Source organism: Engraulis encrasicolus, chromosome 11 (genome assembly GCF_034702125.1).
Source record: "Engraulis encrasicolus isolate BLACKSEA-1 chromosome 11, IST_EnEncr_1.0, whole genome shotgun sequence".
Lineage (NCBI taxonomy): Eukaryota > Metazoa > Chordata > Actinopteri > Clupeiformes > Engraulidae > Engraulis > Engraulis encrasicolus.
Genome location: NC_085867.1, coordinates 45,608,395 through 45,631,859, shown reverse-complemented (window position 1 = coordinate 45,631,859; position 23,465 = coordinate 45,608,395). Strand labels below are relative to the sequence as shown.

Below are 23,465 nucleotides of genomic sequence, written 5' to 3'. Positions count from 1 at the left end.
AAACGATGCCCGCATCTTTCATATTGCATAGCTGATATGGCTAACGTGATATTATCAAACTTTCTCAAAACGCATCCTTTTGCCTTGATTTTGCTCTAGAGTGACTGTATTTCATCCCAAACATGCAAAAATCAGGCAAACTTGTTCCAACTCCGGATAAATCCTTTAACCAGTAAGAAACAATGTTATACACCAAACAAAAAAGTTTTTGCTTTTACTCAACTGTTAGGAAAATTCCATGATATTCCATGACTGTGCATGCAAAATGGTAAAATTCCATGATAGTGATGGTGATGGCGGATTTTTTTCGACTATGAAAAAGTCTAGCGCAACCTCTGATGAGTATAGATGTGATGCATGATGGCTCGGGATTGATAAATGATACTCTACACCAGTGTTTCCCAACCAGGGGTACGTGTACCACTAGGGGAACGCGAGCACACTGCAGGGGGTACTTGGAAAGATGCTATTATTATAACATATGTATGGAGCAGTCACACCAGGACAGAGAAAGCAATATAGAACATGAATTAGGGGGTACTCATGGCACAACTAAGAGGTTTAGGGGGTACGCGAGACAAAAAAGGTTGGGAAACACTGCTCTACACTACTCTATGATCTATGATGTATTGTATTTTATACCCACCTCATCAGATGAACTCCGTGCACGCTGCTCTCCACTCTGCTGTCACCAGAGAGATGTGTAATATAAAGCATTAAAACATATTAATGTGATATGTAATACTGTATCAAATTATCATATGAGTAGATAGATAGCATTGATAGATAAATATTGTAGCATTTTGTACTCACCTCATCAGACGAACTCATGGTACCCTGCTCTCGCTTGACTTTGCTGTCACTGGAGAGAGGTTTCATTATTGGTTCATATTTATTTTATGGCCTAATACAGGATACAGAGGGAAAAAAAACGATTCAGTTTCCTTTCAAAAGAGTCTTTGACGTTTGCTACTGCGCTGGTGATTTATAGCTTCTTTAAGATCAAAACCTGACATTTTATTTCCAAACAAAAGTATCAATGAGACACAGTGTACTTGCTGTAGTTTAATAATGTGCTGTTATGTTATTATGTACTGCAAGTTACACCCCCCCCCACCTCCCACATCACATGACTGGAAAACAAGAAAATACTTTTCCTTTGTCTGTTAATTAAAATAAGAAAAGTCAATACCAAATACATTACTAGTATTGTTCTCGTTTTGCTTATACATTGGTTAGATAAGTTAAATTCGGTTCATACACGTTCAAACCAGTGACGTGCAGTGAAGGGTATGGTAGGGTAGGCAGTAAATATAGAATATATATCTATTTATATATATATATATATATTAACGGTGGGTTCGGTCCTCCCCCAGAAAAAAATGTATTTCTTAGATGCAATTTCCTGCATTTTAACCAAATCTGGAGAGTCACTATCAGCTAAAAACTTTTACAAATGTGTGTGTGTGTGTGTGTGTGTGTGTGTGTGTGTGTGTGTGTGTGTGTGTGTGTGTGTGTGTGTGTGTGTGTTTGTGTGTGTGTGTGTGTGTGTGAGAGAGGGGGGCCTTATGCCACAAGGTATGGTTTGAATAGGCAAATAGGCCTATTCACATAAACATGCTGATATTTTCTTTAATGTGCAAACAAATTAGTAGGCCCTATGTTCTCTAAATACTGTAAATATAAAGTAGGCTATAAGATGCCATCAGTGCTTAACCACCACAGCTCTAATAACTAAATAAGTAAATAGGCTACACTATTTAGACATTTGGACATTGTCAGTAGACCTAAATCTGAAACAATAAGTGAAAACATAATTTCAATTTCTTGAAAAGGCCAGCTACAATTATTTGTTTTGCCAAATTGCCAAATTAGCTCCAGGACCCATACTTTGTACACCTTTAAGGACCTGTAGGCCTACATTTTACAATAATAATTTAGAAAGCTACAACATTTTGGGGGAAAAGCTTTAACTTTTGGCTTTAGCAGTTGATTGTGTTGCTCTTCTGTTTATTCTGTTGCAAATGCCAGGGCGTTTCACATGGATGGAGGGTGGCACAGTGTAGCCTACTTTTAAAAATAAAATGTCTAGTTCACCAACTGTGAATCACACCATAGCATGTGAGGGGGAAACGATTTACATTTAGCAATAAACCAACCTAGGTAACAGCTCCTGCCTCACTGCCGCGTTTTGTGCTGATAATCAAACACTCACAGACAAGAAGGAAAGTAGGCAAGGGGCGGGTTGCTTGCAAACATGACCCGTGCATTCAGACAGTATCGAGTAAACCAACGAAACCACTTCTGAGACTCATCCTTGTGCGTGATAGTATTCTCAAACACTTCAGCTACGGTTGTGCAAGGTGTTTCAAATAAAGTCAATTTGTGAGTGCGGAAGCACTCCGAGAAACCATCCCCAGTCAATCGTCCTGTTCCACGTTGATCTCAACTCGCACACCGCGCACTTCAAAAGAACGCAGCTGCACTTGCTAACAGGCTCCACACAACTCACGCATTGCGTAGTCATCATCATAATAAATTAGGGAAATGGAGTCATGTCGTACGCTCAAAAAAACAATCTCGCGTCGATAATAACACACACACGGTCTATTCATGTCCACCACCGCACAACCAATCTTCAATGTCAACACCCTGACAAACGGTGACAACAAAAGGCACCACGAACAAACTTGAGCATGTTCATGTTAAAAGGCTACCCGCAGCATAATAATTAGATGAATCTTACCTTAAAGCAGAATCACAAGTAGGCTGTGTTTTTCATGCAAGCTAGTTCCATTAAAAGCCCGGGGTGGTTGACATGATGAAGACATTGTCCCAGTGCAAACTACTTGAAGCTGCTACCCATCTGATGTTGAATATTTCCACAATGCAGCGATTGCAAACGGCTCAGCTGTCTGTCACTTTAACCGTCTTTCTTGCTACTTCTCGGCATTTTTTTTTAAAAAAATAATAAAGACAAAAAGCCAAAGACTGCCATGTTTTCTTTCCGATACGGCTAGAGATTTGAACAAGCCTTGCCTTGCTAGTTGTTGCTATCATAGCTGCCTGTAGGGCAGAAATTGGCTACTACCTGAATTGTAACAATTTTTCATTTTGGGCGCTGTGATTGGCTCACATACTCCCGCCACAGAGTAAAGGCTCTGCTTTTAGCAGAGAGGATTTATAGAGGAGAGGCCAAACTGGCAGCTTCTTCCGGGTGGTACTGTCCACGGGGCGGCGATGTTCAAGCAGAGGAGAGCCGTCAGAATGAATGGGGGTCCTATGAAGCTCCACAATAGACGCAACTGATGTGTCCGATATGGAAGGTCACCGGTTTTCATTTTATTTTTCCTAAAGGAAGTGTAAATTGCCCTTCCAAATGGCATTTGGTTTGATTTTTTAAAGTAATTGCATTTTTTAAAAAACACGCATTTTGTGCATGAATAACGTGAAACTCAATTACCCAGAATGCTGCACGTGAGCTCTCTACCCGGGTGGTTCTGGAAAACAAACATGGCGCCAACTCGCTTTTACTACCTTAAAAATGTGTTAATCCGACGCTAGATTTCTTAACTGGTGAAAATCGAAGGCAGAAATCAACATTGTAGTGTCTAAATATGAGGTCGATTGGTCTATTTGTGGCGTACATCACGATCGGCCGAGTTGTTGGCCTCACGTTTGTCAGTTAGCTTGTGGCTAGGCTACGTCTCGCCGACGTTAGCATCCGGTTTAGTTCCCCATTCACCAATTGGATGTCGTCATTTCCTTAGCTAGAAGCTAGTGAAGACTGACTCACAAATGTCGAAGCTGTAAGAAACTAGACGGATATAACTCCTAGGTTACTGTGTTTTAAATTTTAATGTTTAATTTGCAGTCAGAGACGACCGTAATATGTCCAGGTTTCAGTTGCTAGGGAGGACTTATTGTGGGCCATTAGCCCCAGCCCAATAGGGGAACCCCAATCTGCTCTGTCTGAACAGCGCCCCTAATGCAAATCCATTGAACTGCGGCCAAATTTTGTATAATGGGGCGAATAGCCTGTGGGACGGCTATAGGTAGAAAGGCTATGCTTTTAGTCCCATTGACAAGCTATGTGACAACTTAATACGCATGCGCAAACTTCTACATTGACAGCATTGAAGGCAGGGTAGGCAGAGGAAAAGCGAGCCTTACCTGGCTGCCTGGCTGGCATTCGAAAGCTCTGCTTTCAGCCTGTCTCTGCTACCAGCCGGGACTGCGCGTTGCCACGGCAACCTGCCCAAGCCTGAGCGCTTTGCTTCGTGCGATTACTTAGGTTTTTGATCGTTGTCCTGTGTATACTCTGTACTTTAAACAGCTCATAATTTATGCTGAATCAATGTTATTGTTGTGTAGGCCTATGTGAACTCTGAAGAATATTTTTTTAAACACGTGTTAGTTTTTATTTTTAAGACATTTATCCCAGGGTAGGCACTGCCTACCCTGCCTACCCTGACCGCACGTCTCTGGTTCAAACTTCAAAACGTCCCGGGCCAAACTGTTACCGGTACTACAGCAAAAGCATTTCAACAACCAACTGGCTGCTAACAAACTTCAACGTTATCACGACTCGACTTAATTACAAGTCGACAACAACAACACGATAATCTATTTGCTATCCAACTAACTCTGACTATTACACAATAACACACACGAAATAATAAGGCACAGTGCCTTTCTTTCTTTATATAATTGCAGTTATTCAGTTATTTTTGGCCTCAAATAGAAAACCAAGCCAAATACCATCTCTGACCAAGCTACACGTTTTAGCTTGGCAATGCTACCTTCTCGTTAGCATGTTGCCAACATCGGTCATTTCGGTCTATTTTAAGATTTCGGTTGAATTACTCAGCTTAACTCGTTTTCGAAAGGCAATATCAATATCATCAATCTATTTCCATCGACTTGTGGGGAAATATCTCTCGAAATGTTTGAAAAGCCCGCTACCTTCGGCTGAGGTAAAAGTGATTGAACAGAGTTCGGCGCGCACTCAACACCGGAACCTTCTTCGCGCCAGAATGACGCAGGGCATTGGCAGATACATTGTTTTTGTCTGCTTTTGTGTTCTCAGCTTCTCACTATTTACATAGCATTCCTTTTTGAAACCACTTTGTTAAAACCACTTTGCTAATACATAAGTTATTTATGTAGTATTAAAAATACATGCTGTGGTAATAATTTACCAAAACCAAAAGTTAGGTGCAATGAATGAATCCAAAAGGCTGATGCAATATTCTAACAAATGAGAGAGAGATCTGGCTGCAGTAGCGTAGTGGAGGCAGATAGGCTTTATGTTGGAGTTATGTAAACCGGCTGCGGTAGAGGTTTAGAACTGCCACTTTCTCTAAACTTATTGATTGGCATTTGTTTTAAATTGAATTACCATCAATGTATTTCGGCGTACTGTGTGGGTAATATAACATTCACAACAACTTCACTGAGCTTCTTCAAATATCATTCTGCCAAGCAGTAGTTCAAGGGTCCTCTCATGACATCAGACAGTAGTATAACGCCATCTGCTGGATAAGGGTGTATTGCACTTCTACCACATATTCCTCTTTTAGTAGAATGAACTCTGAACTGTAGCCACTGGCCTGAACTATACGTCAGTGTCAGTGACCATAGCTCAATAATCCAAGAAGGGCCACCTCATTATCAAACTACAAAGCAAAGGAGGAGACAGCATATCTGCAACATATTAGCCTAGAGACCAGGGGTTCCCAAACTTTAGCCATGACAAGCCCCCCTCCCACCCCCCAAATCGGTATATTCCAGCCAAGGCCTCCTTGCACTATATGGGTTGTGCCACACTATTTTTCGTGCATCCCCTTTCACAACCACAGTCTAGGTCTGTGAGCCAGTGCCTCACTGGGATTTATAAAAAGTAGCTCATCGTGGCACCCCGGGGGTCCCCGGCCCTCACTTTGAAAACCACTGACCTAGACCCATAGGCTTAATACATGATGTCCATACCACCTTTGAGGTAAACCTGGCTGGTCCTCACCACTTTTGTACGAGTGTAATGCAAAAACGGCATATCTGAACAATTTGCCATATAATGGCACCACCACGGTTCCAGGTCTAATCTACATTTTTTGCATAGACCATTAAGTGATGTATAAATAGTCAGAAGAGTTTTAAATCTCAGTTATAAACATCACAGCCAGTGCATTGACCTAAGTAGGCCTACGGGTGCGGCACAGTCTCTTGTCTTTGTTTTGGTTAGAATTCTAGAGTAAAAGAAGAAAGAAAAATCTGCACACTGTTGCTGCTCACCGATTTATTACATAACGTTTCGACCTCAGGCGGTCTTCGTCAGTTGTATGGGTGTGTGTCAGTCCGTCAGTGACAGTTCTTATGGATAAGGATAAGGATAGAATTCTGGCAGCATCATTTTGGATAGTTGCACCAGAGTGCCTATTGGGGAAGACCTATATAAGTAGGGTATAGAGGCTTTGCAATAGTGAACTCTATAAGTAGTAGAGGCTTTGCAATAGTGAACTTGCAATAGTGAATCTATACGTTGGGTATAGGCAGAGATTCTTTAAGTATATAGAGATATGCCACTGTAATAGGTTGCTATGGGCACCTAACATGACCAGGTTCCGGTCTGCCTAAAGGGGCATGTCATAATGCTCCTACATTGAATAGAACAGTCCTTAGGTCTGCTTAAGTCTGCCTAAAGGGGGCAATAATAGAACCAGGAAACAATGGGCCAATGGAACCTCTCTCTCTCTACTCTCTCTGGTATAGGCTTTGTAATAGCGAACTTGCAATAGTGAACTCTGGTGAGGAAGGGTTCCTTTTAGACTTGTGGGAGTTGTGGTTCCTACCGGTAGTTCATTGTGCCCTTTTTAAGTGGAGCTTGATGGGAAACTACTGTTTTTAGCATAAAAATAAGTTCTTAGATCTGTTTTAAAAACACCTGAGGAAGGAGCCAGGCGGCTATGAAGAGGGAGCTCATTCCAGAGCTTAGGACCAACAACTGCAAAGGCCCGGTCCCCTCTACTCTTTAGTCTGGAGCAGGGCACCACTAGACGCATTTTGTTGGCTGACCTGATGGCCCTGGAGTGGCTCTGAATAGTTAAAATATCAGCTATGTAAGGGGGTGCCAAACCGTGTAGGTTTGAACATGAAAATGAAAGTGAAAGCCCAACTGGGAAACTTCAACTCCCATTGCCATTGTGACACAGCACTCCACAGCACACAAGTGTTCCCTGCACACTGCACACAACAGAATTGCATTTATGTCTCGCCGATGCAAGGGGGCAGCCCTCAATGGTGCCCCAAGGGAGCAATGTGGCGGGACGGTACCATGCTCAGGGAGGGTAACTAGTCACGGAGGAGGATGGGGGAGAGATGGGGTAGTGACTGCTGATTGAGTTTGCAAGTGTTTGGGGCTGGTTTATGCAGTCCAGTCGCGTTTATGTTACTGTCAAGAGATAGAGGAAACAGTAACTGAGCTTGACTAGCCAGATGATGCATTTTTTTTTAACTCACTTGTTTACCACCACACATGCTTAATACCATCTAAAGCAAATTTGTTTATCTTGGTCTCGTCAGACCACACAACATGGTTCCAGTGATCCATATCCTTGGTCTGTTCATCTCTCTTGAGACCAAGATAAACAAATTTGCTTTAGATGGCGTCAAGCATGTGTGGTGGTAAACAAGTGCATCATCTGGCTGGTCAAACAGGGTTGTGGGACTTACATGGTTTGGGGATGTATGGATGGATGCCGTCAACATTGGAAATCTAAATTGCACCTAAAGAGGCGTGCATGTCAACATGCACTATGACTACAGAAGCAGATCATGATACTCTCCATAGGATGTCATTCAAAACTCACACCCATCTATTTTAGCCAGGTGCAGATTCAAAATGTACAATTTCAATGTACTGAAAGGTTGAAACACACACCCATGACCTCCCTTTTAATTCCCTTTTTTTCTAAATGAAAAAAATGAATGCAGTAGCTGTCAAAGGTGGTTCTACAAAGTATTTAGCAAAGGCTGTGAATACTTTTGTGAATATGATTTCTTTGTTTTTTATTTGTATAAATTTTCAAAACTGTCGAGACAACTTGTTTTTCACATGGTCATAATTTGTGTAGGATTTTGACAGAGATTCATTTGTAGCATTTGGAATAAGACTGTAAGATAATAAAATGTGAAAAAAGTGACGCGCTGAGAATACTTTCCGGATTGACTATGTAATGGAAGTGCCTCTCCTCTCATCAAGTCCTCAGGCCAGGCCAGACCGGGCCTACATGATGGAAGAAGCTCCTCTCCTCTCATCATTTGACTCAGTTTGGAGTAGGGGTGTAAATCACAGCCTTCATGACGATACGATACGGTATCGGTTTCTTAAATCAGGGATTCGATTTTTTTTCGACACTTAAGAATTCCCCACGATACGATGCGATTCGGTTCGATTCGATTTTTTCCAATTACTTTTCCACTACTATTGTGTTATGGAGCTAGGGCATTGCACAGGGGCCAGCGATTCGATTCTTTTCGATTCTCAAGAATGCCCCTCGATACGATGCGATTCGATTAAATCGCAGGCAGATACTTCCGATACATCGATACATTTCGATTTTATTTACATCCCTAGTTTGGAGTTGCATAGACATATTGCCTTTGTCGCTTTGTAGGGCAGTATAGTCAAGTCAAGTCAACTTTATTGTCAAAATCTATATAACAGGGCCAGCACAGATGGTTCAAATTGTGTTTCAGCAGTCTCCAATGTGCAGCAACAGCTTGGGGCTGTGTGGAGTAGCTTGACCGTGCCCTCCTAGTGACGCAAAGCCTTCAGTGCTACTAGTAAGGTCAACAGCAACGCAAATATTTTCTGAGCTCCCAAAAATCGGGAACTCGAGAAGCAAACAACCATTAGCAAACCAAGGGAGGCGGGTCAACCATGTTGTTTGGGAAATGTTCATTGTTATGTTCTTGATCAGACCAAGTCTCGAAGAGATTTGAAAGTCAATGATAATCAGGACAGTGGGGATGCCATCAACAGTAGAAAGCTGAAAAGAAACATGCTTGTCAACATTACTGACTACTGAGGCAGATCATGATATTCTATATAGGATTTCATTCAAATCTCACATGCATCTAGTTTAGCCAAGTGCAAACTCAAAATGTAAAAGTTCAATGTCAGGCAAGGATGAAATGCACACCAATGACCTGCCTTTCAATTTCGAGCCAACACGGCTCCTTCTCAGACACTCTCTAGGAGTTTAACATAGGGGTGTACTCACTTTTGCACCAGCATCATTTGTCATGTAAGTTATACTATGTCATTCAACTTATACTATTGACCTTACTTTTCTGTCGTAAGATCGAAAGATGTTGTATTACACTAACTCTATGAGCATTTTGAGAATAAATTGTGTTTATTAGAATATTGTTCAATTTGTTACTTTTCAACAGGGGTGTACTCATAATTGCTGTGCATTGTATCTGCTATTATAAATAACAGTATGGATTAAATATATACTATACATATTATACATTGATATTATACCAACTATAAATAACAGTAGAAATTAATTACTACTATAAATATTATGAATTACTATATCTATAAGTATTACACATCACTATATCTGATATAAATGATCTCTCCACATCAAGGAACCACATCCAGCAGTCTACTCTCTATTGCACATTTTTTAAAAATGGCAGTAGAAACTTTTCTAAAATCATTCTGTGTTCCGGAATGCTTATATGACAGATTCTTAAGCCTGGCTCACACTACTATTCTATACTATTCTCGGCTGAAAACCCCCCTTACGATAATCGCTGGAACGTTACCCCCAGGACCATCGCAAGCGATTGTCGGGAAAGATTTCCTCGTCGTGAGCGACATTCTAAGATAGAACTTTGGCAGCTCAAAGAGTCGCCGATTGCAAATTGTAGAAATCAAACAATTCTGTTTGATATTTGCGACTGGAAATAGAACGTCGGGCATTGTCTCGGTGGCTGCGAGCAGCGACAAGATTGACAGTTGCGATTCTCTTCTAGTGTGCGGTGCACCCCGACGCCAAAATCGGACACACAATCGCTAGTCGTGTAGTTTGAGCCTGGCTTTAATGTTTGTCCTCATGGACATGAGGTGAAGGTCTTGATTAGCAAAAGAGTCATCAGGTCTCTGTCCTGTGAGAGCACTTGTGTGTCTTTAAATAACTAGACTGAGTGAATGTCATCCCACACTGAGTGCAGTGATACGGCCGCTCTCCTGTGTGCGCTGGTGTTTTTTTAAATCTCCCCCTTGAGTGAACCTCTTGCCACACTGAATGCAGTGATACGGCCGCTCTCCTGTGTGAGTGCGCTGGTGTCTTTTTAAATCTCCACCTTGAGTGAAACTCTTGCCACACTGAGTGCAGTGATACGGCCGCTCTCCTGTGTGAGTGCGCTGGTGGGTTTTTAAAACGGCCTCTGTATTGAAACTCTTGCCACACTGAGTGCAGTGAAACGGCCGCTCGCCTGTGTGAATGCGCAGGTGTGTTTTTAAATGTTGCACTTGAGTGAATCTCTTGCCACACTGAGTGCAGTGATACGGCCGCTCTCCTGTGTGAATGCGCTGGTGTTGTTTTAAATTGTCCTCTCTATTGAAACTCTTGCCACACTGAGTGCAGTGATACGGCCGCTCTCCTGTGTGAGTGCCCAGGTGTTGTTTTAAATTGTCCTCTCTAGTGAAACTCTTGCCACACTGAGTGCAGTGGTGTCTCTTCTCTCCCGTGTCAGTGTCATGTGCTCCTTGCTGTTCTGAAGACGGCTGTATGACTGGCCTGGACGCCCCAGATGTGGTTTGGTGTGTGTGTTGGATTCTGCCTCTAGACGGTAACAAAGTCTCTGATCTGATCTCTCCAGTCCTCAGCAGACGCACATACTCGTCTCGGTGACTTCTCTTGATGTGCTTGTGCAGGTAGATTTGAGCCGTGTAGGCAAACGGACACAGAGAACAGGGGAACACCTGAGACGCCACAGACACCTCTGGAGACATGAAGAGAAAAGAGAACAAAGAGGAAATTAAGGATCTTGACAAATACATGTCACATAAACTCCAGATAACATGTCAATTCACTTCAGCTTACATATTCAGTATGATGTTCAGTATTATTTTCAGAAGTCGTCAACACTGTAATTTGTGCAGCTGTGACTATAATATAGCACTCGTAAATTGTGCTGTATGTAACTCACTTTGGGATTCTGTATGTAACTACATTTTTATATCATTTGGGGTGGGGGTGGAAATTCACGCGGCGTGAATGCAAAACGGAAAAGCAATGATTAAAGTATGACATTGACGCATGCTTGGAGAAACTATAGGCCTACATTTCAGCCATTTATATTTTGAGAAATTGCAAAAGATTTTACCCATGGCATGTAGTAGTACATTGTCATATATATAAAAATGCAGTACAGTGAATAATTTCTGTTTGCAACACACTTTTCAATCGTCCCTCATGCAGGGGTCTATGCAATGAAAAAACAAAAAAAAACAAAAAAACAAAATAGGAGCACAGATAAGAATTTAGGAGCACTGTGAAATTGTTAACGCACAGACAAAAACGGTTCAAGAGAGTAGGCTATACCTTTTCCCCACACACATAGGCGTAGACTACACATCCTACATGAGGGGGGCTGGTCACAGGGCCAGTTTTTCAAAATTCCTCCCGGTAAAAGGGCTGAACAACATATTACACATTTATATCTACGTATAGTCACATTCATTACACATTCATTTCTATATGCAGCCCGATGTCTCCTCTGCTGTGTCAATGAAGGCCTGTCGCCTAACTCATTATCATACAACTGTAAAACAAAGCCTGGGGAGTGTCAGTAACCTCAGTGCAACTGTCCCTTCCCTGAAAGTTTTGTATTGCTCCCAAACCGAAGTGAACTACAACAACTTGACTAGGCTTTTGATCCCTGTCTTTCAAGCACTCATGGTTTGGTTTAAAAAAAATAAATAAACAAATTTGGAGACTATGGCGGCCAAATTTCAACTATGGCGATGCGTCATAGTTTCCTCAATGTATGGGAAACACTGGTGTGTGTATGTGTGTGGTGTGTGCTGCTGTGTGTGACTGTAAATCACTGTATCATTTAGACTTCATCCTATGGGACTGGTTAATCAGTTGGCATACACACGTGATTGGTAAATTTTCAATGTTCCATAAAAGGTAATTGGTTAATCTTGAATTCTCTGTAACATGTCATTGGTTGATATATGGAGCTACAGTGTACCTTTAGAGCTGCTCTTGAGATTCTTTATATGATATTATTAGCCCCCTCCTGAAATTGGATATCTTTTTTATTTCTTAGTAAGAATGACCATTATTAACAGGTTTCTATTACTCTGAAAACAAATACCCTATGGAGATTATGTCCAGTAAATTGCATTTGTATTTTCTATTGCTACAATAAGTTTAAACAACAAAGGGCAAAAATGGCAACGACAAAATTATTACCCCCCTCATCATGACTAATCAATACAGTGTATATAATAATGGTAATTTTAACTGAGAAATCAAGAGAGATGTCCAATTTCAAGAGGGGGGCTAATAATATCGTCCTGAAATGTACATTTAGCGCTGCCCTTGAGATCCCGGAGGTAGTCGAATGTTTCTTAGCATGTTATTGGCTAATCTTTAATTTTCCTTGAGTGTAAATGGTTGATAGTGACCCACCTTTAGCGCTGCTCTTGATATCCCAGAGGTAGTCGAATGTGATGCCCAGCTCCTTAGCGTAGTCTTCTCCATACCAGACCAGCAGTTCTTCTCCAGAGCCAATGGGCCGACTGCAGCGATACACAATCCCTCCTCTGTACTGAAACGCCACCAGATTCTGCTCCTCACCGTCACGAGCGCAGTTCACATACCTGATAGACAACAACCAACCACAGTTCATATCATATACCTGGCACAGAGCAACCAACCACAGGGGACAGGTCATCTAATGGCACACAACAACCAATCACAGTTCCTATACCTGGCACACAACAACCAACCACAGGTGACAGATCATCTACCTGGCTCACAGCAACCAATCACACTTTACATTCTGACAGACAACAACCAACCACAATTCAAATGACACAAGATATGTGTGAATAGAAATAGTGAATAATAATAGTAATAGTGAATAGTTTACAATATGCTGCCTATAGCTTACTGAATCAACATGAAAGTTCACATCCAATCACAATTCACATGACAAAAGACACGTGAATAACTTAGTGTTTGTTGCTTAATGAATCAACATGAACATCTATTTAGCTGCCATTTATGGTTGAATATAATAAGAACAGCAATACACCAAACTGATCATTATTTGTTTGCTGATATTATATTTCTTTTTTTATTATGACATATTATGTTTAAGTGTTTAATTGAATGTTCACAAAGAATTAATAGATTTGATTTTTGTTACACAGCATTGTTGTTTGACTGTTTAACAGCAGACGGAGAACTCTGTGTGTTGAAATCAGGTCTCACCTCATCCAGTTTGAGTGAGTCTCCCTCTTCGCATCTACATACACATCTGTGTGGCGGCTCTTGTAAACCTGTGACAACATTTACACACACACACACACACACACACACACACACACACACACACACACACACACACCAAATACACACACACACACACACACACACACACACACACACCAAATACACACACCAAATACTCTGTAGGTGTTGGGTTGTATAAAGCTTTAATTAAAGAATTTGTCATAAGTATGTGCATTAGTGTATATCATCGCACCACCAAAGCATATATATTTTCTATGGTACGTATTTATGTGTGCGTATGTGTCTCACCACAACAGTAAGGTAAGCGTACCCATTAAGCCCACCAAAATCTAAATTTCTTTATTTTTCAATCATCTTCACATAATATTTTTGTGAAATAATTTGTTAAATAGTAAGATTTACCTCTCTTCTCAATGTTTGTCATTGAGTTGATGAATTTTTCAAAGTACAATATGAAGATTTTTTACGAGAAAAGTGAAAAGTCTGAATGGGCTTAAATGGTACCATTGGTACCATTTAAGCCCACTTGTGTTCCAAATAAGCTCATATAGTTATTTCTCTATCAAAATACCTGGTGAGGTGTGTGAATTGAGTTTAAACAGTGTAGCCTACATGGCATAAATGGTTTCAGACCAAAAATGTAAGATTTGCTCAAAAAATAATGCATAAAACCTAATTAAATATTACGGCATCTCTTACTTCATATACTTCATAAAATTCTTCATCCAAACAGAGAAATTTATTTTTTTCTTATTGATTATTGTTAGTTCATTACATTACGCCTTTTTAACCAACAACTTGAGATTGTACAGCACTTTTTATGTCCCTCAAAGACATTTTTGGTTAGCATGCATGCCAGCTTGCATGCATTTCAATGGGCTGTACCATTTAAGCCCACCTAGTACCCATTAAGCCCGCCTATACAAAAAGCTATTTTATGGAAATAATCAGCTCCACAAAACATTTTATGATGCATTTCTTTCAAGATCAATGCCAAACAAACTGGAATATGCTTACAATTCATACCTAACCACCATAAGTCTTACGGCAGAGTAAGATAAAGATGGTGTGTGGTTGTATCAAGAAAATATCGGCGTTTGCTCGCTCATAAAACACATCTTTCCATTTGAAGGGAACTGCTATAATTTGGCAAAACACTGGACGTTTATATATAAAAATCATTACATTTACCTCTTAGTTCACTAAATATGAAAGTATTTTCAAAACATTTGACTTTAACTAGCTGAAATTCTATGATTTCTGACATGTCCCAAAACAGCAAAGTTTTGAGGCAACTTCTTGTCAGTAGTCCTGTGACTGGATTCACTTGGATGGGGATAACTCAACGATAGAAAATGTGATTTGTTTGCAATTAAAATCATTTTGTCAGTTACTAAACCCTTTAATTGGATAGGGTGATGAACAATGAAATCCACCTTTCCCCTTTCTTTAAATTGACCTCAAAGTTGAAAGTGGGCTTAAAGGGTACATGGGCTTATTGGGTACGCTTACCTTATACATTTCTATGCGGTGTGTATGTGTGTGAGTGTGCATGTCTCACCATTCAAGAGTATCCATTGTTTATGGTGTGTGTGTGTGTGTGTGTGTGTGTGAGAGTGTGTGTGTGTCTCTCACACCACCCAGGAGTATTCTGCTCTCTATGATAAGTGTGTGTGTGTGTGTGTGTGTGTGTGTGTGTGTGTGTGTGTGTGTGTGTGTGTGTGTGTGTGTGTGTGTGTGTGTGTGTGTCTCACCACCCATGAGTATCCGCTCTCGATGGCCTGGTCCTTCTCCATGACTTCTCCCTCGTAGGGTCCAAAGTGAGTTCCTCTGGCTATCTCCTGGCCCCAGTTGAAGACGCCCAGTCCTGCGTTGGGGATGTGGGACGTGCTGACCTCCAGTCCAGGGGGAAGGGTGAGTCTGGCTCGGTCTGGGACCCCCACTGGTGCCGGGGTGTCAGGGATGAAGATGGGTGGACCGTGGATCCAGCACTCCTCAATAAAGAAATCTTCACAATCCTCACAGACTGCACACAAGAACAAAAAAGATGAATCAATGAAAAAGCCTTCTCACTCCAAAATCTGTATGCAAAGCAGAGATCGCGTTAACCGACAAATGTCCGTCATTGACGGATTTTTTTGAAGGATGACGGAAAATTCTGAAGCCTGTCCGTCATTTTGACGGATCAATATTCAGGGTGATGATAAATAAATCACAAGTTTAAGTAGGCCTACGCCTCTATCGAGTAGAGCATATGCATTTCAATTAGGCATAGTTATCAGCGCAGAGAATTTCATGCTACTATCGTTTGCCTTTCTCCCTCTCTCCCTGCTTGTCATACCATGCGCCGCAGCTGGGCTGTGCGGCTGGCTGCAGCAGAGCGCGCGCCTCTGCACTTGCTCAAAATAATTAATTAAAATAACTAAGACGTTGCCACCATACACATGTGACTTCGACTTTAAGATTCAGAACTATGTGTAGACCTAGGCCTACTACATTTACCGACTATCTGATTTTCTGCCAATGACGAAGTTGTCCCTCTATCGCCATTCATAGAAGCATTCTTTCATAACTCCTCGCTTGAAACATAAACAAATAGGCCTATGCGAATAGCACGTTTGCTAGTCAGAACCTTCACTCAAAGGCAACGCAGGTCTAAAACGGCTTCAGGACATTAACTAATAAAAACGACGGATAGGCCTATTCAAGAACCTAAATATTACCAGGCAACGCAACTTACAACTTGGCAAACGTTGCCAGAAACGGCTAACCTTCTCTCATTTCGATAGCTGGTTCACCCCTATAGGCGATATATATTTTTTATTCAGACAACTTTACCGCGCCAACATATAAGCCGATGGGGCTACGTATGGAGAGGCTCCCTTTACCATCGCTGACATTTTTTCAACAAAGTTTTGCGAAATCTGGTCGTCTTCCTGTTGTAGGCTTCAGTGCCTTTATCTACTGTCTGGGCTACACCTTTCTGCTTCAAGACGGCTTTCCTTTCCATCGTGCATGTGAAGTCCAACGCGAATATTATTTAACACTGCGCCTTTGTATTACAATCGTGCATTAATCAGAGCAAAACGAGTGACTGACAGCTGTTGGATAAAGCCCTGCACGCGTCTTTTAAAAAGTGCTTGTGGTGACCATAGTGCTGAACACTGAATCAGGCGCGCGTCATGAGAGATACCTGCAGCTTTTTCAACAGTGCAATGAGGGAGGCAGAGAGAGAAGTGACGCCATCCTCGAAGTTGGAGAATGAATGTCGAGTGAAAGGGGGTGTATTCACAGCGGTTTACTCTCAATTGGCCGTAATTGCGCATGTGTTGTTCTCGGTGAGGGGTCGCGACCCCCACATTGAGAAACCAGGTGGAGAATAATAATTTAAAAAAAAACAGGCGATGGCGGATTTTTTTCCACCCTGTCCGTCAAAATGACGGACTGTGAAAAAGTCTAGCGCAACCTCTGATGCAAAGAGGTGTAAAAGGTAAGAATGTGTCAGTGTGCAGCCAATAACTGGCTCTTGGCTAAAGATATGAACTCCTTATTGGCTGCACTGACACATCTACACATGCGGTGATTGGTCAATCGTCATTGTAGGTTGTGGCTCGTGAGCCCGACACAGATGCTGCTGACTGCCAGAGGTCTATCCCCAAACTCTTACAGAAGTACCGGTAGTCTCCATTTTTGGTTTATGCTCCCCTGTGTGGCTAGGTCTGGATTTTGTACTTAGGTGAGTGTGTGTACGCAGGTGTGTGTGTGTGTATGTACCTGTATGTGTGTTACAGAAAGGGTCTTCATTTTTTTGGTTTATGCTCCCCTGTGTGGCTAGCTCTAGATTCTGTACGCAGGTGTGTGTGTGTGTGTGTGTGTGTGTCTTACAGAAGTAGTCCTCATCTTTGGGTTCTTCCTCCTCAGTGTAACTTATTCTGGGTTTGTTCCTCAGGCTGCCTCCACGCCTGTAGTCCTTCACCTGGGCTTCCTGCTGCTTCAACCACTCTCTCTTAGATACACCTGGACACACACACACACACACAAAAGAAAACAAATCTGTTTGCTGTTGATACAATAGCATTTTACAGCATACAGTACATTGAATAAACCTTTTTTCTACTATGCCACCTGAGTACTATGCCTGCGTCTTGGTGACTCTGAGGAAGACACAGGTGTGTCAAAATGTCACTTTGCGCACCAAAATAAAAGAAGGCTTTAAAGACTACTGAATGCTCCAGTCATGCCTGGGTCTAGTCGCTGAGAAGGAGCCCAATCTGTCTTGAATATGGTTCCATTGTTTTATTTGCTAGGCCGGGAAGTGTGTGTGTGTGTGCGTGCGCAAGATCCTTATTTATAAGGTTTCGTTGCAGTGTTCTCCACAAAAATAAAACAGAGAGACTTGAAAAAATAAGTGTGTAACATACTCAAAATGTTCTATCAAACCGCTTCCTTGATGAGGGTCTGCATTGCATTTCTAGTTTTATTTGCTATGTGGGGAAGTGTGTGTGTGTGTGTGTGTGTGTGTGTGTGTGTGATTCTTATTTACCAGTAGTCATTGCTGTGTTCACTTGGTTTCTGACTGCCTCTCCATCCCAACTCTCCAGTCCTGCTCTCTCTCTGCCCGACTGCACACCTGAGGAACAACAACAATGACACACTGACAATATGTAAGCTTATTTAATTTCATTAATAGTATTTATTTGGTAAGTCCATCTAAGCTTACTCATTCAAAACAGCAAGCACACAAAATGGTTTCACAAATTATTATTTATCAAGATTATCTCCTTATTCTCACCTGATTCAGGTAAGTGTGTGTGTGTGTGTGTGTGTGTGTGTGTGTGTCAGGGCTCTTCGCTTAGCTTTTTCATTAGGAGCACCTGTGCCCCAAAGTGAAAAAAATTAGGGGCACAGATAAAAATTAAGGAGCACAGTGAGTTGTTGTGACGCAGCTTCATTATTAATACACAGATACAGAGAATATACTCTTTCCACACACAAATAAGCTTACACATTCTAGAGGGGTAGGCCTACAATTAAAATCACTTTGGGCCACTTTTCCAAATTCCCCCCAGTAAAAGGACTAAACAAAATATTACACATTTATATTTATCACATTCATTTCTATACCCAGCTGGTGTTTCAATTCAGGCCTACACAGCAGGATCTGGCAGGGTGCTGGGATGAAATTTGTCAGGGGGGCAGATTTTTTAAGAGAGACCAGAAAGGCAATTACACTTCTGTCCTGAAAATACAATGACTCGCATATGGGTATGCTATGTAGCCTATGAGGCTATGGTCAGCCTACCCATGGGTTACACTTTTTTTTTTTAATTGCATTTGGTACCACAGTAACAGCAACTCAGTAATCTGAACATTACCCTTTGGAAATATAACATTGTTCTATACTTGCATTTTAGAAATGAAACAAAAAAGAGTGGATGCCAACCAAACACATTTCCTCTAAATAACAATTTGGCAATAGCCTATTGAAGGCTTCAGGGTTCCCACTCTTTTTCAAAAATCATTTTCCAGGACATTCCCAGGACATTTCCAGGACTAAGTTATTTTTGGAAAATTCAGGACAGATGTTTTGTCCGTTGGACGCACAATTTGGACATACACAGCGACACAATTAATTTCACAGATAATATGATAATGTGAATGTGACTTTCAGGTTGAATTGAGTTGTAATACATTAGTAATACAGTAACTTAGAGTTAGGGAAGAGGGTACGCCCACTATTAAAGTCAGTGGGTACGTCCAAAGACGATCTAGAGAAGACTGCTTACTGGCGTCATAAGAGCATAGTATGGCATGGTTGCAAGGGGAGTCACTTTCTTCTTCTGCGGGTAGCACACTGGCAGCACGGTTAAGTGCAATGCCACTACCGCCAGGGTGGAACAGGTCATAGGACAATGTGAATTTGTGTCAGATGTTCTTGATAAACCCATGCAATTAACGCTGACAGACAGCTGCAATTAATTTAACCACAAAAGCCCCCTGCACATTACATGCGGTAATACGAATCCGATTTGACCGTTAACCATTCATTGTCTATGGAGAACCGCATTCCGTATGCGGTTGGAGTCCGGACAGTCCGGTGCGGAAGAAAGTCCGCATCCGAGAGCCTCCGCATACGTTCAAATATTTCAACTCGTCCGGAAAATACCGTGCCTGACCGTGCGGTAAAGAGAGCTGTTGCTATGGTAATGATAAACACTTTAGGATTTCCCGCGGATCTTCTAAAAAAAAGTAATAGATAAATATAAAAATTACGCCGCTTTAAGCTGTTAAAAACGTCGATAATGTTCAAACTTTATCATATAATCCACACTAGATATGTGGACAAGAAATCAAGCATTTATGATTTGATACGAAATTACGAAAACCAAATTCATCACCAAACACACCAATACTTTTCACACATGATCTTTATCAGTAAGACACTACAAAAAAGTGAAACGAAGCGTTTTTAGTGTTCAAATAAAGAAGTTTGGAGGCATTTTCTGCTCCGTCCGCCATGTTTCAAACCAGCCACTACTAAACTGCTTGCGGGAGTTTTTCTGAAGTAATACGGTGTCCACTAGGTGGCTACCACTCTGGTGATGCGGTGACCGTATTGCCCAGTGTGCAGGGGGCTAAAGTGACTATACTCATGAAAGGCGTGATGTTTTCCATGTGCGTTACGCCCATTTGTGGGGGAAAACAACCCATGCAAGTCAATTGGTGATGGTGGGGTTTAATAAACGAAAGATACGGACCTGTATCACGTGTTCACGCGCAAAATGCCGAAAACGTGTTCTGGTGCCGGCTGTTCAAATAATAGAGCCAAACAGCCGTGGCTGAAGCATGGACTGTGTTCATTTAGACAAGCCGATGTAGCATGTAAGTTGATGAGACATTCGGTTTGTTTTCAAGATTCAAGATTCTTTTAATAGTCCCGAAGGAAATTTGTCTTGGACATACATAGCTGCCGCATACACACAACATACACATGACGCCAAAAAACAAAATCAACAATAAACACACACATACATAGAAACACTCAAGTGCATATCCACCACAGCCCACCACCCACATTCATACATGGCATTACAGGATGGTAGTTGTTAATGACCTGCGTTCAGTAGGTTAACAGAAACAGGGACAAAAGAAAACCTATACCTATTCAAAAACCTTTTCCTGTTTTTAACTGGTACTCTGAATCGCCTGCCAGAGGGTAGCTGCTCATATTCTGGGTACAGAACATGTGATGGATCCTCAATTATTTTTAGATGCGTCCCACGCATCTCTATAAGAGGCTTTGGTGTCCGTCCGTCCGTCCGGCTTTGGTGTCCGTCCGTCCGCCCGTGATGCGTTCCTGAATTCTGATTCCCTCTTGTGATTCCCTCTTGTGTCCACAAGGTGGCAGTCGCTCAGTGGAGTGGCAGCTCAGTTTTGGCCTGGAGCTCATGGGTGCAAACCAAAACGTCTACCATAATGGTTAGCAAACCGGCTACGCAGCTGATTGATAGCATTATCTGACACAACTGCAGAAGCACAGAAGTCTGCATGCATATTCCATCCATGTGTGCCATGTGTGCTAGCCGAGTTCCTAAACATTCACACAAAGACGTCTTCAGATAAGGAGGATAACTGTCAAGCGCCACACTCAACAAACTCATGGTCAATAACACCAAGCAGAGCACAAGAAATAGGAAGGCATGAGACATTTGCAGATAGCGTTTCCTATGTTCAGTGTTGTTAGACTACACAGCGTCACCACTCAAAAGAAACAACACCCTTTCAAGAAAACAACAGCCCGAACACCGGCAATCCCCTGGATTTTTTGACAATGCTGTGAGAAGTGCAGGCAAGAGAGCAACTCGCGCTTTGAGCGTGGGTGGAGCAGATTACTTCGATACTTCGATTAGATTTCACAGACACGCGAGCACAGGGACAGTGAAGGCTGTGTTTCTGTTGATCATACGCACGCGCGTCTTTTAAGGGGTTTGTTCGGGGGACCGCTTGACAGAGAGCGCGCTTTTGACCGCTTGACAGAGAGCGCGCTTTTCGGTTTATGCAGTAAATGTCTCATTGATTAGTTTTTGGAACTTACGGTGTGTCTGTAACGGTCTACGAAGACAATATCCACGTGAAAACGCAAACGCCTGCAAACCACTGTTTTGACAGAAAGACAGTTCACCTGTCGCCTACTCTGTCTACTTCCCAAAGCGGCATTTAAAAGTATTCCATGAAATCCAACATCAACGTCACTTCAAATAGGTGACCGCATCATGCACACACATGAAATAACACTTCAGTGGGGGGGGGGGGGCATCACTGCTCTCATATTAAAGTGAAAAGAGAATTTCACATTTTAGTTTATTTAATGTATGCAAAATTGCAAATAGCCTATTCATTGAAATCTGTCCAGAAAGGGTTGTAATCCAAGTTTGCCTGTTTTTTATGTTTGTAATTATTATTTTTTAAAAATAAAAAATCTTGATTAATTTTTTTTTTTTTTTTTTAAATAGAGATTTTATGTTTTAAAAAAATGTGATATGGGATGGGCCGATGGCCCCCCTAGCTAAATTCGCCTTAGGTCCCCAAATTGCTAAATGTAGTGTAAGGGATTATTTTGAAAAGACAGTAACATGTAATCAGCAATGCATTACAGTTTTTCAGTAACTTGCCCAACACTGTTGAAATCAACAGTCTAAATGGCAGAATTTGTTAGAATGTTCACACAAGATTAAAATGTTCACAGTAGCATTACTTGAATATTGAAGCGCCAGTCCAATAAAAGATGGTAACCTGGCCAAACAGTGTGGGAAACTTCGCTGACGTGTGTGTGTTTGCTCATGTATGTGTGGATAATATGTATTACCTATACAGCAATAGGTGGGAACACTTTGAGAAATTCAATCGTCATGTCTAGACTGGGCAGGGGAAAAGTAGGCTATATCACAGACAAAACCGTAAAAAAAAACAGGTTTAAGACAAAAATCCAGGACAAATTTTTTTTTTTCCAGGACATTTAGTGAATTCCAGGACATTTCCAGGACTGGAAAACAAATCTCTAAATTTCCAGGTTTTCCAGGACTTGTGGGAACCGTGTTCAGTTCAAGTTCAAGTTGATTTTAAAACGGTCCTAAAAACTGTAGAGCACTAGACGGCAAAAGCAGCTTTTCAACAACCAACTGGCTGATAAACTTCCACCGTTATCACAGCTCGACGATACAAGAGTTGACAAGACAACACGATAATCTAGCTGCTATCCGACTTACTCTGCCTACTACACAATACAACATAGGCGAACTAATAAGCGTAGTGCCTTTCTTTCCGTATATCATTTCAGTTAGTTTAGTAACCTTAGCCTCAAAATAGCTACACGTTTTAGCTTTTTTACTCTTTTTTAAGGCTTCGGTTGAATTACTCAGTTTAATTCGTTTTCAATATGCAATATCAGTATCATCAACCTATTTTCATCGACTTGTGGAAAAAATATCTCTCGAAATGTTTGGAAAGTCCCTTACCTTCAGCTGAGGTAAAACTGATTGTGCTATCTTCTCAGCTGACGAGTCTGGATGGAACAGAAGAACAGACCAAAATGCCGTTTGGCGCTCACTCAACAGGGGAACCTTCTTCGCGCCAGAATGACGTGAGGCATTGGCTGATACATTGTTTTTGTCTGCTTTTGTGATCTCACTATATTACATAGTATTCCTTTTTAAAACCACTTTGTTATACATAAGTCATCAAGTCAAGTCAAGTTGGTTTTATTGTCAATTTCTTTACATGCACTGGTCATACAAAGAATTTGAAATTACGTTTCTTGCTTTCCCATGCAGACATAGACTAATCTGACATAGACAGTATAGACATAGGCAGTACTCATACATGGACATAAGACAG

At 41.5% G+C, this 23,465-nt stretch overlaps 1 pseudogene; it reads right to left on the bottom strand.

Moving 5' to 3' along the window:
- LOC134457771 (histone-lysine N-methyltransferase PRDM9-like) overlaps window positions 1-23,144 on the bottom strand; it is a 43,786-nt pseudogene extending 20,642 nt beyond the window's left edge.
- Between the last annotated feature and the right edge of the window lie 321 nt (window positions 23,145-23,465).